Genomic DNA, 14,662 nt, shown 5'->3' on the forward strand with positions numbered 1-14,662 from the left:
ATGTAGCAGTACCCCACACTGGGCTTACCAGTGACTTAAAAAATAATGTTAAAAAGCACATTTGATGATTTAATTTGATACAGGAATTTCTTATAATACAATGCCACTATGATGTTTGCTAGTTTGACATCTTTTTGTTCTTTTTACTGACACAGTATTCTTCTGCCATTGTATAATGTTATTAGTTTTGTGATCATAAACGCTGTTGTGTGTAATGGGAGACATTCTCTTATTTCAGCTATGTGAAGGTAAGAGATACATATTTTTGTCGAGCCATATTGTGATTTACCTGGGAAAAAATTACAAAAGATAAAATTACATGAAACAATGGAAACATACTTGGAAACTCATCATTCCACAGGGGAAGCACATCTGTAGTCCTCCTCATTTATGGAACAGGAATAATTATCTACCATACATGGTTGATGCAAAAACTGTTTTGAAATAAGTTTGAAAATACTAACTTTGAAAATAAGTTAGTTTGCATCATACTTTTTTCTAATGCATTTGTCCAGGGACATTTTGAAATATCCAGACACTGTAGCCTCAGGCTATAAAATTTAATCTGAAATCAATATTTCAGGTTCTTGTGTTACTCTCCCACACTGAATTTGAGAGTCAATGTCTTAGACATTTGCTAGCATTTAGAAAGTAGCTCAGTAGTACCATCTCTACAGATGCAAACATCTAAATATTTGATAGCATTTATATCAATGCTAATTTTTTGAGACCTGAGCAGTCATCTAAGAAACTTGAATTCTTTCTATCTTCCCATAATTTCATTCTCTGGCTCTCTGATCCTCATAGGAATCTATCCTTATCAGTTTCATGAGTAGATTTTCCTTTGAATATTTCTGAGTCAGTATTGATTTATGAGTTAACAAGCAGTTTTCTTACAAACTTGCCTGGACTTTATGTACCTAGTATTAAAAAAAAAACACTGTCCCTGAAAGAGAGTAAAATATGCTCAAGTGATTTTACCTCTCTTTAATTATTCCCACAATAATCTCAGAGACAAAAAGTCTTCACATAACTTGTAATTTGACTGTTAAGGCAATGTTTTCAAAATTCTTACACCTGTATGTTGTCACGCATATGAAAATTTGTATACACTGTACTTGTGAGTGATATTTCTCTGATATCTGACAAATAATGTATGTAAAATTTCAGATTATTTTCTAAGAACAATGAGTAAGTCATTATTTTTTTTTGTCTTTTTCCTTTTTATCGGTACTGGGGATGGAACTCACGACTGCCTGTTAGCCATGAAGGCGCTTATGCCGGTTAGCTAAATCTCCATCCCCTGAGTAAGTCATTATAATTTACATCTTTTTGTATTTGAAATACATCTTGAAAATATTCCTGAGGTTTATGCAGGAAAGATTTCTTTATGATAGCACGCAAGAATTTCATCATCACACATGGAATAAGATTTCCATTTTCTTCCAGTGGTGGAGCCTGTGCCATGTAATGAGACTGGGGATAAACATTTTAGTCCTGTGTCATAGTCCTGCTACAATATGCAGTGTGTTTGTCAATATCTTTAGCTCTCTGAGAAAGATAAACACAATAACATTCATCTCAACACAGTGGCAAATAAAATTTATGACAAGTATTTGTGAGTTTTTTTCTTTATAAACTAATTACATGATTAATCAAATAGGAAATTTACTGATAAATACAGTAAACTATATCTAAAAAGCACTGATTCCCAGACTGTTTGTCTGGGCATGTTTGCTGGTGTGGCCTTGTTCTCTCTCCCCACAGCCTGCAAATGGTGCTGACTCATGGAGAGAGGCTTGGGTCTAGCTGTTTCCAGTCTGCTAGAAGCCCGCACATGGTGCTGGTTCCCAGAAATTCTTTTTGCTCTACTTAATATTTTTGACACATGGACACTATAATCCATGTACTTGCATTTATATCAGATGTTTAAAAACACAACAGAGATATTCATTGGTTTAAAAAGACACAAAGAGACAGGAGCAGTTGAATATATGATATTCTGGCTATGTTGTTTAGTATAACTTGATATCTTCCCAGACTCTAGTGCCTTTAAGATATAGACAACTATTTAGAATAAAACAAAAGACATATGGTAGCCACTGTATATCTCCCGTTGTCTTGCTTTGAAATCTCACTTACATTTTTTTCTTCTGATCTGCTTTGTTCTGTTTTGTTATGTTTAATTTTACCTCCTTTAAAATAAAAGAAATGGCAAGATATATTATGGTAGCAATTTAGGATTTACTATTGTCTTATTTTTAAAACCTTTGTTGTATTCTTATTTTCTTTTTTATTATTTTTATTCTTTTTTTTTCTTGTTTTATATTTTTTTTACCTGGGATTGAACTCATGATCTCATACTTGCCAGGAAGGCACTTATGCCACTGAGCTAAATCTCCAGGCCTTATACTTTTGATTTTTACTACATCTGAAGTTATCTGCAGCTATTATGAAGACATCAAAAGACATTTTGGTAACAACTGTTGATTTTGTAATGTTTTAAAGTCCTGAATCTGTTACACTGATTTGTTTAGATTGGTTTTATTCTCTTTTATCCTCTTTAAAATAAAATAAATAAATAATAAACTGACAGATGTTGTCCAGTTCAGTAAAATTTTTCATTCTTTATCATAATACAGAAATATTTGAGCAGAGATACTGAGCCTTAATTGCTGGTGCATGATAGTCTCATATTTTATTGTCATATTTCACAAGGGAAATGAAATCCTGATTGCCTAACCCCATTTGAGGTTGTGTAGTGTCACTCAATGCAAATAGCAAGATACAGAAGCTACAAGAACATCCTGCAGTGGTGACAACAGAGAAACTAGTGCAGGACGCTGTCTTTCCTGTGGTGGATACAACTGATGACATTCGTTCTTCTGCTCTTTGAGCTTTCTGAAACCCCTAATCAGAAAGGCATGATGAGCAAGGGGTCCCTTCTTGGAGTGACAAAGAAGTGCAATGGTTGGTATTGTTAAGGACAATCTGCCACTCGTAATTGTCATATAACTCCATGTGTGTTTGAGACACCCAACTCACATGAATCATTTTTCTATCTCAGAACATACTGCAGGTTCCATTAAAATGACGGGGTTTAAACTTGCTATAAGCAACAATCATGTGGTTGCTTATGATTACAGGAAGACAAAGCACCAGAAATGAAACAAGATACATAAAACTGATTGCTCAGTGTGTGGAAAACAGCAAGCCCTTAAAACCAGTTCATGTTGCTATGATTACTGTCCTCCTCTATCTCCTTGTCATTATTTTCGCAAAAGTTTTAGAGTGCTTAGGAAGCACTGTAGAAAAGAATGCTTTCTGTTTCTGTGTGTGAAACCACAATGGAAAGTCTCAATATGGTGTGAAGAAATCAAATTTGAAATAATAATTCTGCTTTCCCACTACAACCATCATCATAAAATTTCCATTCCTTATAACTAATATTTTTCATATTTCTTGATCTCTGACTAACTAAACTGTCATCATTGTCCTTAAGATGAAAAAAATTATTTTCCAGAATCCTTCCATATCATGGAGATCCTGTACTTACTTTGTGATGCTGTTTTGCTGCCCAGTCACAGTGAAGGGGAACAGATGCAAGGCCTCTCCTGTGTCTGATGTCCAGTGAAGGTTCATTCTCTGTCCTCAAAATTTAAATAAATACAAACTCAGAAGGAGCTTACAGATTCAGATAACCATGGAACCTGGGACACAGGCATAGAGCTCACTGGATTTAAGTCATAATTGAAGGCCTGGAGCACAAGCTGATTATTGACTACTCTATGACCTTGGTGGCTCAATGCCCAGAGCTCATACTTAGCCAAATTGGTCCATGTAATCCCAATCTCCAAGGACTTTCTAATGCTAATGGAGAAATAAAACAAAAGGAAAATAATCATCCACAGGAGTTTTGGGGTTGCTCTTCTACTCAGGCAAAGCTGATGTGTACTAATAACTTCTATTAGTTATGTATAATTTTGAAATTATACCTCTGGCTGTATTTCACTTATAGGGTACAATACCCAGAGCACACAATGCACAGCATTAACCACATTAAGTATACATTTTAATGACTTCGGTTACATTAAAATTGTTTCACAACCATTAATATCATACAAATTGAAATAATTTTCATTTTATCAATTAAAATTTAAAAACAAAGCAAAATGTATATAGTCAGTGTTAAAATTCCCTATTCATCACATCAGCATTTCACCATATTTTTAGTAAATTAAAGCCACAATATTACCACATTAACACAATTAAATAGGCAAGACTTACAATTCTAGATGTCAGTTTGCTTTGCTTTTTGCAAACTAAAATCACGTGATGGTCACAGGTCCCTAAAGGATACTGTTCTGTTGTAGGGTCTCACCATGATACTTATGATGTCTCAGATTCTCAGGCTATGGATGAAGGTGTTTGGCACAGTGGCAACAGCTGCATACGTCACATGAAGTGCTGAACTCTCTGTAAAAGACCCTTATGTGATTTCTTAATGTTATGTTTTTTTTGTAGTTCTGTATTATGTTTAACCTTACACTGCTTTGTTTTGTTTTGTGTTTTTCTCTTTTTCCTCTTAAATAAAAAAAAGACCCTTATGTCATGCAGTCTATGTAGTAAATGACTCTTCTGTGATGCTTGATGTTCAAAATCATCCTTCAGACCATGGTAGACATGGAACAGAATTAGTCACAAAGAAGATGGGAAGAAGAGGTTTGAAGGTGGGAGTTACAACTAACACCATGATGACAGAAGGTTCCTGAGTGCCATGATCAGGTACATGGACAGAAGTAGCCCTGAGAGGATGAGCTGCAGGATTGGAACATAGTAGAGTCCCAAGGGGTGGAATTCTGAGGTAAATGTTATATTTGTTGCTTCTCTATAGTTTAAAGGCATTTTTAAGAAAAAAAATGTTGGGCAAGGGAAGCAAATGTGTAGGTGTTAACTACTCTATATTTGAATGGAAGTTACTAAAATATTTACATTGTCTATTTCACTTATGAGGGTACTCACAAGTTGCCTCCATTCACCTATAAAAGTCTCAAGATCATCTTTTTTACGACTGAGTAATATTCCATTGTATAAAAATACTAGATCTCTTTCATCCATTCTACAGTTGATGGACTCTCTAGTGTAAAAATAAATAATAATAATAATAATAATAATAAACTAAAAGAGTAATAATATACAAAATGTATAATAGATATTGTAATAAAGAAAGGGGAAAAAGTGCACACACATAACTGAATATATGTTTAAGAATGCAAGTCAGATAACCATGTTGGTAAGTTTTTGTTCATCATACAGAATTTGTTTGTGCAATCCTTGTTTGATTGTTCATGTTCATGCTTTGATTTTTGTAACTTGAGTGACTACTTGTAAGACAACAATATGTAATATATTAACTAGTGATGATTTCTTAATGTTATTTTTTCTTAATGCTATTCTTTTGAAATTCTGTATCATTTGTACTCTTTTTTCTACTTTGCTTTTTGATAAAAACCACAGTGAAACAGAATGCAGCACATTATCAAGAAGATCACACACCACAACCAAGCAGGACTAATCCCAGGGATGCAGGGATGGTTCAAAATGCACAAATCAATAAATGTAATACACCACATCAATAGAGTCAAAGATAAGAATCACATGATCATTTCAATAGATGCAAAAAATGGGTTTTGATAAGGTCCAACATTCATTCCTGATAAGAACACTACAGAAAATCAAATTAGGTGATCTTTACCTCAATCTGATAAACCCATCTATGACAAACCAACAGCCGGCATCATATTAAATAGTAAAAGTCTGAAACTTTTCACTCTAAAATGAGGAACAAGACAAGGCTGTCCCCTATCATCATTTCTATTCAATATAGTGCTGGAAATATTAGCTCTAGTTTTTATAATTTCCTCCCTTATTTTGGCTTGGGGCTTGAATTGTTCCTCATTTTCTAGATGTTTGAGGTGTCGCATAAGGTTATTTATTTGTATTTGTTCTGTTTTCCTGATGTGGGAGCTCAGTGCAATAAATTTTCCCTTGAGGACAGCTTTCATTGCATCGCCAGATTTCAGTAAGTTGTATTTGTATTTTTGTTTGCTTGTAGGTTTGTTTAATTTCTTCTTATTTCCCCCTGTGACCCACTGATTAGCCAAGAGTGTGTTATTCAGTTTCCATGTGTTTGCAGGATATTTGCAGAATCTTTTATCATTAATTTCTAATTTTATAGCACTATGATCCCATAACATGCATGAGAGAATTTCTACTATTTTGTTTTTATTTAAATATGTTCTGTGGGCTAGTATATGGTCTATTTTAGAGACTGTCACATGTACTGTTGAGAAGAATGTGTATTCTGATGTTATTGGGTGGAACACTCTGTATATGTCTATCAAGTCCATTTGTTCACGGGTGTGATTCATTTCTGTTATTTCTTTGCTCATTTCTGTCTGGTTAATATGTCCCTTGGTGTCAATGGTGTATTAAGGTCTCCTGTTATAATTGTGCTATTGCTAATTTGGTTTTTCATTTCTATTAATACTTGCTTTATATAACTCTGTGCTCTGGAATTTGGTGCAAATATATTTAAGATTGTTATCTCTTCATCTTGAAGTTTTCCCCTAACTAGTATGCACTGACCTTCATTATCTCTTCTGATCTTTCTCCATTGAAATTCACATTGTCTGCAAACAGAATACCTACTCACACTTTTTGGGGGGATCCTGTTGCATAAAGTATTGCTTTCTATTGTTTGACTTTTGGTCTGTGAGTATCCTTTTGGGTTAGATGGATTTCTTGTAGACAGCATATGGTTGAATGTTGTTTCTTGATCCATTCTGCTAGTCTGTTTCTTTTAATTGGTGCATTGAGACCATTTACATTAATGGTTATAACTGTTAAATGTTGGTTTATTGTTGACATATTATCTTTATGCTGTTTTACCTTTATCTTTCTGTTCTGTTTACTTGTCTGCTTTGCTTAGTGGTTTATTCCTGTGTGTATCTAAACTGTCTTTCAGTATTCTTTGTAGGTTTGGCTTGGTGATCATGAAGTTCTTCAGCTGTTCTTGTTCATGGAAGTATCTTTTTTCTCCATCAATTTTGAAGGACAGTTTTTCATGGTACATCAGTCTAGGTTGGAAATCATTTTCTTTAGGATCTTAAGTACTTCACTCCACACTCTTCTTGATTTTGTGTTGATAAGTCTCCTGTGATTCTGATAGTCTTTCATCTACAGGTGATCTGTCTCTTCTAACAGCTTTTAATATTCTATTTTTATGTTGTATTTCTGGGGCAGTGTTTATTATGTGTCTCAGTGTAGTTTTATTTTGGTTATGTCTATTTAGAGTTCTATATACTTCACTAATCCTAATGTCAGTTTCCATTTTCATGTTTGGGAAATTTTCAGCTATCACTTTTGTAAATAGCCTCGTGATATCATTTGTGTTGTGCCCTTCTTTTTCATTTATCCCTATCAATCTTATGTTTTTTTTTCTTTCATTCATCTTGCAGGTGTTGAATTGTTATTTCCTGATTCTTTGTTATTTTTAGGAGATTTTTTCTTTTCTGTTCAAAACCTGCAACCTTGTCTTTGAGTTCTGGAATTCTATCTTCCCTTTTGTGGAGGCAGTTTTGACAACTTTCTGTGGAATTTTTGGTTTCCTCTATGTCTCTTTGAATGTGCTTTATGTATTCTGTTTGTTTCTTATGTTGTTCATCCAAGGATTCTATCTTCTTATTTTGTTCCTCTATTTTTTTAACTGTATCTTCTTTAGATGTGTTCAGCATCTCTTTCATTATTTTTAGCATTTCTTCTTTTACCTGGGAGATTATTTCTAGTTTCAATTCCTTTAAAGCTTCCTGCAGTTACTTCATTATTTCAGTTACAATTAGTTCAGGTATTTGAGGCATATGGCATATATTTTCTTCTATGTACGTGGTTCCTATGCTTTCTTGGGGTGGGTTCGATAATTGAGATTGCATTTTGGTCTTTTGTTTTGTCATTTTCCTTCATTTCCCTGTTTCAAATGTTGTTTCAAGGCTTCCCCCTGGGTGTGTTGGATATGGTCTCTTATGTCCTGGGCTCCAGGGACTCCTTTTATAAGCGTAATACCCTCCTTGGGTAGCGAGGCCCCTGAATTAAAAGAAGGTTACCAGGCAAGGTTTAGGTAAGCCTAAAGCTTCCTTGAGCAGCACAGCTCTGCCCTCCAGCAACAAAGCTCCCCAGACCAAAAGAAGGCTACCAGGTGTGGCCCAAGGAGGTCCCAAACCCTCCCAAGCCCAGTCTAGTGTGATCACAAGCCAGGTGGGTTCCCAACCATCTGGCACAAGGCACTTAGTCTCTCCCAGGGCTCAGATGATGTGCAGGCACCTACCTTCCTGGGTTGTGAGCTCCCTGGGCTGAAAGAAGTCCAGGTAGGCCTACGTGGTACAGCTTCTTTCTTTGGGTGGTGGTAGTGGTGGTGGTGTCAGCGTTGAAGCTCCTTGGGCTAAAAGAAGGTTGCTGGTGCAGCCTACATAGGCCTGCACAGGGCAGCTCCCTACTCCAGGTGGTGGCAATAGAGGTGAAGCTCCCCAGGCTTGAATGATTTTAAAAAAGATAAACAGTTATTGACTGAGCCATTCTATTCCTGAAGAAGAGAAAGAGGAAAACATAATGATAAAACCCTTGGATAAGAAGTTTGGATAATCATGTGTCCCATTATACATTTTAACTTTAGGCTTCAAATTTTGAAATTTGAGTTTTAAAATATATTCTGGTTTAGAAGAATTTGTACCAATCAGATGCTTATGTTTTAAATTTTCTTTAATTAGAGTGATTTTTTTTTCTTCAAAGTGAAAGGATTCTTTTGTTCTCCTTTTCTTCTACAAATAGAAAGCTGTATTTTATGTGGATGAGAGTTCCTTATGCCTAATGTTCTTAGTCATTAAAGAGTATCTGTTAACTAGACAGATAGAGGAGGAAAATAATACAAAAACCAATAATTAAAGAGCTCCATGAAGGTGTTGTTTTTCACAACTGAGAAGTATTGCTAAAGGCACATCCATATCAAGTATAATTACTTTACTTGTTAATGCTTGTGTGAAAAATATATGTAGAAAGCTGTGTCTGGTGTACCAGACTTGTGTTTCAAGCACTCTAGAGACTGAGACAGGAGAAATTGAGGCAACTAATCCCACTAAACCAACCTTAACATCATATCAAAGCTCCATTAAAAAGATCTCTAAACAGATATATGCATGAATGGTGTTACCATCCAGCTGGTGGATTCTTCTCTCAAACTGGAAAAAATTACAGAGTAGAGAGTCAGAAGAAAACTGGGCAACAAGTATTTTGTTGTATACTTAGAGAAGAAAGAAGTACTTACTATAAAGTGAAATCAAAAAGGCCCTGCTTATATAAATGTGGGCTGGGACTTGAAGGGATTGCTCAAGGGGCTCCTAAGTAAAAGCTTTTTCACTGAAAAAATGACTACATTGCTGTCTTGGTTGCTTTTCTATCACTGCTGAGACAAAATAAGCAACACCCAAAATTAGGGAAGGAAACATTTATTTAGCTCACAGTTTGTGGAGGTTTCAGTTCATAATCTGCTAAGTCAAAAGCAGGCTGGAACATGGTAGAGGGCAACAGTTCAAGGCCATAGAAAACAGCAAAAGCTACATGAACAAAAAGGAAGAAGCATGACAGAAGTCTCTTTCTGCCCCTTACACTGTGTGTATGCTACCCACCTCGGCTGAGTGTAGCACTCACACACATAACCCCAGCACTGAACCATGAATCAGTCACAAATCCCAGAAGCCTTTCCTCATAACTGTATGAGGTTTTGTGGAGCCTACAGACACAAACCGTAGCAATTGCTTAAACAGTCAGTATAAACACAATGAAGACATTTCATTTTATTTTAAGGAAAATAGAATAAAACAAAACAAAACAAAGCACACCAGAACAAAACAATATGAACCACACAAGATTTCACAACAAGACAACAGGAAATCAACACCAATTGCCATAATGTCTCTTATTTTCTTCAAAATGGTGGTCCATATCTTACACATAATGAATTCAAAGAAGAAAAAATAGTATGAAAACATTGAATACCAAAGAATATGAAAGCATTACAGGCTTTCAAAACTACATGGTAGAAAAATCAACAGTGGCTACCACAATGTCTCTTATTCTCTTCAAAATAGCTGTCCATACCTTCACATATATTGAAATAAAAATGATACAAATCAGACTGAAACCAATAAAAACAAAGAAGAAAATTAGTACTGAACATCATAGCAAGATGATAGGAAATCAGCAATGGCTACCAATATTGGCTGTGTTATAGATTCCCGACCTCCCAAACGAGTGTATGGCACAGGTTAAATAAAAAGAGACAAATTATATGATTTGTAGGGCTCCAGGAGGGTCAAAACCCTTTAATTAAGCTTGAGGCTTTGAGGGTAAAGACAAAGGATTCCCTAGGTCAGTCCACTTATATCAGGACCAAGGACAAAGGGTGGAGAAACAGAAAAATGCAGGCAATGAGCAGGACTTTGGGAGTCACTTCAAGGATGTCTCTAAGTAAGGAATCAAGTCAATTTAGTAGCACTGTCTTATCATGAAGACATGGTAGAAGTGAGACTGTAGGAGTAATCTTTGCAGCTGATGTTTCTACCTTGTTAATTGGGGTCGGAGCCAGAGTGTCCACAGCTGTGGCCTTATCTTGCCCTTTGAAATATCTCTGGCCTCACAGGCCACTACAGGCCTCATCCAGAACCAATGATTCCTAGAGGTTCACTTACTATGAATCAGCCTCCACTGCCAACCAAGGGGCCTAGGGCTAGGACAGGCTGATAGATAAACATAGAAAGCCAATTAGTAAAATTTAAATCCTGCCCAGAGCCTCTTCATAGTGGTCTCCAACAAATCATAATGTCTGATTTTCTTCAAAGTAGCTGTTTATTTCATCACATGTGATAAAATCAATTTTTGTAAAATGTTTAGGACAAGTTCTAGGCATTGTAAGCCTCTACATATATACCTATCCTTTCTGTATTAAAGGGAAAAACAAAACAAAACAAATTACAAGAAAAATGAGAAACAAAAGAGACAAATAAATAACAACAGCAGAGTTCAAAGTAATGACTATCGGTTTCTGAAACAATGTGGTATGAACATAACTAAGGCTATTGTTTTGCATAGTTATCTTCAAAAGATTACTAGATATAAACATCCAAAATTGCTCTAATTCCATGAATTTAACTTTTTTGTTCCAAGATCTAATAGAATTAGTAATACAATCATTTTAGCTATCTTAAGTGTGTGTATACAAATTGATAACTTTTTCTTTTCCTTTTTCTCTTTTCCTCTTTTCCTTGAGTTATTTTTCCCCTTTGAGCTGTTTCTCATCCTTCCACAATATGTACTGAAGATTTTGTATCTTATTTACTCTTTCATTTCTTACACAGGGAGACAACATGGTATTTACACGTGAGTTTGATTTGTTTCACTTATAAGTGTGGTCTCCAATCTCATCCATTTATCCATAAAAGCCTCAGTGTTATCATTCATTATAATTGAATAATGATCTATTGCATAAAAATACCACATGTTTTTTTATCCATTTCTCAGTTGATGGGCATTTATGTTACTTCCAATATTTGCCTATTACAAACTGTGCTGGTAAAGACATGGATGCACATATATCACTGTGGTCTGATGTTTTCAGTTCTTCTGTGAAGATACCCACAATTGGAATATATGGGACAAATGGGATTTCCAATTAGAGGTTTTTGAGGAACCTCCAGACTGACTTCCACAGTGGTTGTACCAGTCTATACTCTCACCAACAGTGTAGAAGAGTTCCTTTTCCTCCAAAGCCTCTCCAGCATTTGTTATTGGTGGTTCATTTTCTTGATCATTCTTTCTGGAGTGGTATGAAATCTCAGTGGATTTAATTTGCATTTCTCTGATGACTAATGATGTTGAACATTATTCATGTATTTATTTGTATTTGCCGATTGTTTTTCTTCATCTGAAGTCTGCATTCATTTCCGATGCCCATTTTTGGAGTGTGTGTTTGAATTTTGGAGGTCCTATTTTAAAAAAAAATCTTTGTATGTTCTGGACAGGTGTCCTTTGTCTGAGGGAAAGTTGACTAAGATTTTTTCCCCAATATGTGGGTTTTCTTTTCACTCTTTTGGAGCTTTCTTCTGACATGCAAAAAAAACCCATTTTATTTATTGATTTATGTTATATTTTATTACTTTTTTATTTTAAAAAGAGAAAAGTTAGAAAAGAAAAACAAAAAGAAAGACATAAACAACAACAGCAAGCTCAAAACAATAATATAGATTTTCAAAACAGAATGAAAGAAATTTAACAATGGTTGTTGTATTGCATGCTGTTCTTTTTTTCCAAAGAAAGAAAACAAAATTAAAGAAAAACAAAAAAAGGGTAGAACAATATCGAATTAAAAATTAACACCATAAATGGCTAGTTGATACATTAGCCATTGTCATCTTAAAAATTAGTTGCCAAACTCACAAAATCAAAGCATAAATGATATGTAGACACTCAAACATTGACAGTGCAAATCCTTCTGTTCAATATTCCAACTGAAATTCAGTAATATTATCATGTATCTTACACACTATACATACTGTTAGCAAAACATTTTAATAAGATGAGATCCCAGTAGTTGATTCTGGGCAGTATTTCCTGTGCAGCTTGATTTTTGTTTATGAATTCTCTGCTGACCCCTACGTTCAAGATTTTTACCTACTTTGTCTTCCAGCAGATTGATTCTGTTTTAATATTAAGACCTTTGATCAATTTTGACTTTAGTTAGTGCATGGTGACAGGCATGGGTCTAGTTTTAGTCTAGTTTCCAGTACCACTTATTAAAGAGGCTGTGTTTCTTCCACTGAACTTGTATGGCTCTTTTGTCAAAAATGAGGTATCTGTGTTTGTAGTTGTGGTTGTATCTTCTAATCTATTCCACTGATCTCCAGGTCTGTTTTTATTCCAGTACCATGCTGATTTTATCACAGTAGTTTTGTAGCATAACTCCAAGTCAGGGATTGTAATGCCTCCTGAATTGCCTTTGTTCTCCAGAATTGCCTTTCCTATTCTAGTCTCTTCTGGTTCCAGATGAGTTTTAGGCATGAAGTTATCCAGAAGTTATGAAATGGTATTCTAATTGAAATTGAATTAAATATCTATAACAATTTTTGGAGAATGGACATTTTCATAATTTTTGTTGTTCCTATCCATGAATAAGGAATATCTTTCTATTTTCTGAGGTCCTCTTCAATTTCTTTTTTCAGAGTACTGTAATTTCATTTTTAAATTTATTTTAATGAGATTAAGACAAAACAGGACATAACAGAGCACATCAGAGCAGAACAATGTAAGCAACACAATAGCTCACCAGATGACACCCATAATTAACAGTAACTACCACAATGTCACTTTCTTTGAAATAGTTGAGTATAAATTCATATACAATAGTATCAAACATAAAAAATAATATATAAAGACATTCAAGAGAATGATAGTGTTACTAGGCATTCGGAACCAAATAACAGGAAACAAACAATGGCTACTATATTATCTCATTTTCCATAGAAAATTTGTTTATACTTTTACATGTAATACAATCCAACATGGTACAACATGATAGAGCGAATGAAAACATGAGAGCAAGAGCATGGTAGGACTTCAGAGTAAGATGATAGTCAATCAGCACTAGCTATAATAATGACTAGATTCCCTCAAATTAGCTGTTCATATCATCACAGATAATCAAATGCAAAAAGAAGGAGAAAATATAAAGGATGTCAAGAGGATATTTAGAGAAGTAATAGCTGAAAATTTCCCAATCATGAGATCAGAAACCGAATCAGGATCAGTGAAGCATACAGAACTCCAAATAGTCATAACCAAAATAAGACTACACCCAGACATATAATAATCACCATCCCAGAAATCCAACACAAGAATAGATTATTAAAAGTGGTCAGAGAGAAAAGACAGATCACTTATAAAAGAAAACCTATCAGAATCACAGCAGACTTCTCAGCACAAACAATAAAGTCAGGAAGAGCATGGAGTGAAGTATTCCAGATCCTAAAGCAAAATGATTTCCAACCTAGACTGATGTACCCTACAAAACTATCATCCAAAATTGATGGCAAAATATGATACCTCCATGACAAAGAACAGCTGAAGAAAATCATGAACACCAAGCCAACCCTACAAAAAATATTGAAAGACAGTTAGATACAAAAAGGAAAAAACCACTAAGCAAAGGAGACAATTAAACAGAACAGAAAGATAGAGATGCAACAGCAGAGAGATAACATGTCAACAACAAACCAGCATTTAACAGTAATAACCATTAATGTAAATGGTCTCAATGCACCAATCAAAAGAAACAGACTAACAGAATGTATCAAGAAACAAAATTCAACCATATGCTGTTTACAGGAAACCCATCTAACCCAGAAGGATACTCACAGACTGAAAGTCAGTGGATGGAAAACAATACATCATGCAGCAGGAATCCAAAAAAAGCAGGAGTAACCATTCTGTTTGCAGACAATGTGAACTTTAAACCAACAATGACCATAAAGGACAAACAAGGTCACTACATACTCCTTAG

The sequence above is a fragment of the Cavia porcellus genome, unplaced genomic scaffold, assembly GCF_034190915.1.
Source record: "Cavia porcellus strain 051 isolate PalLab524CR breed Dunkin Hartley unplaced genomic scaffold, mCavPor4.1 scaffold_17, whole genome shotgun sequence".
Lineage (NCBI taxonomy): Eukaryota > Metazoa > Chordata > Mammalia > Rodentia > Caviidae > Cavia > Cavia porcellus.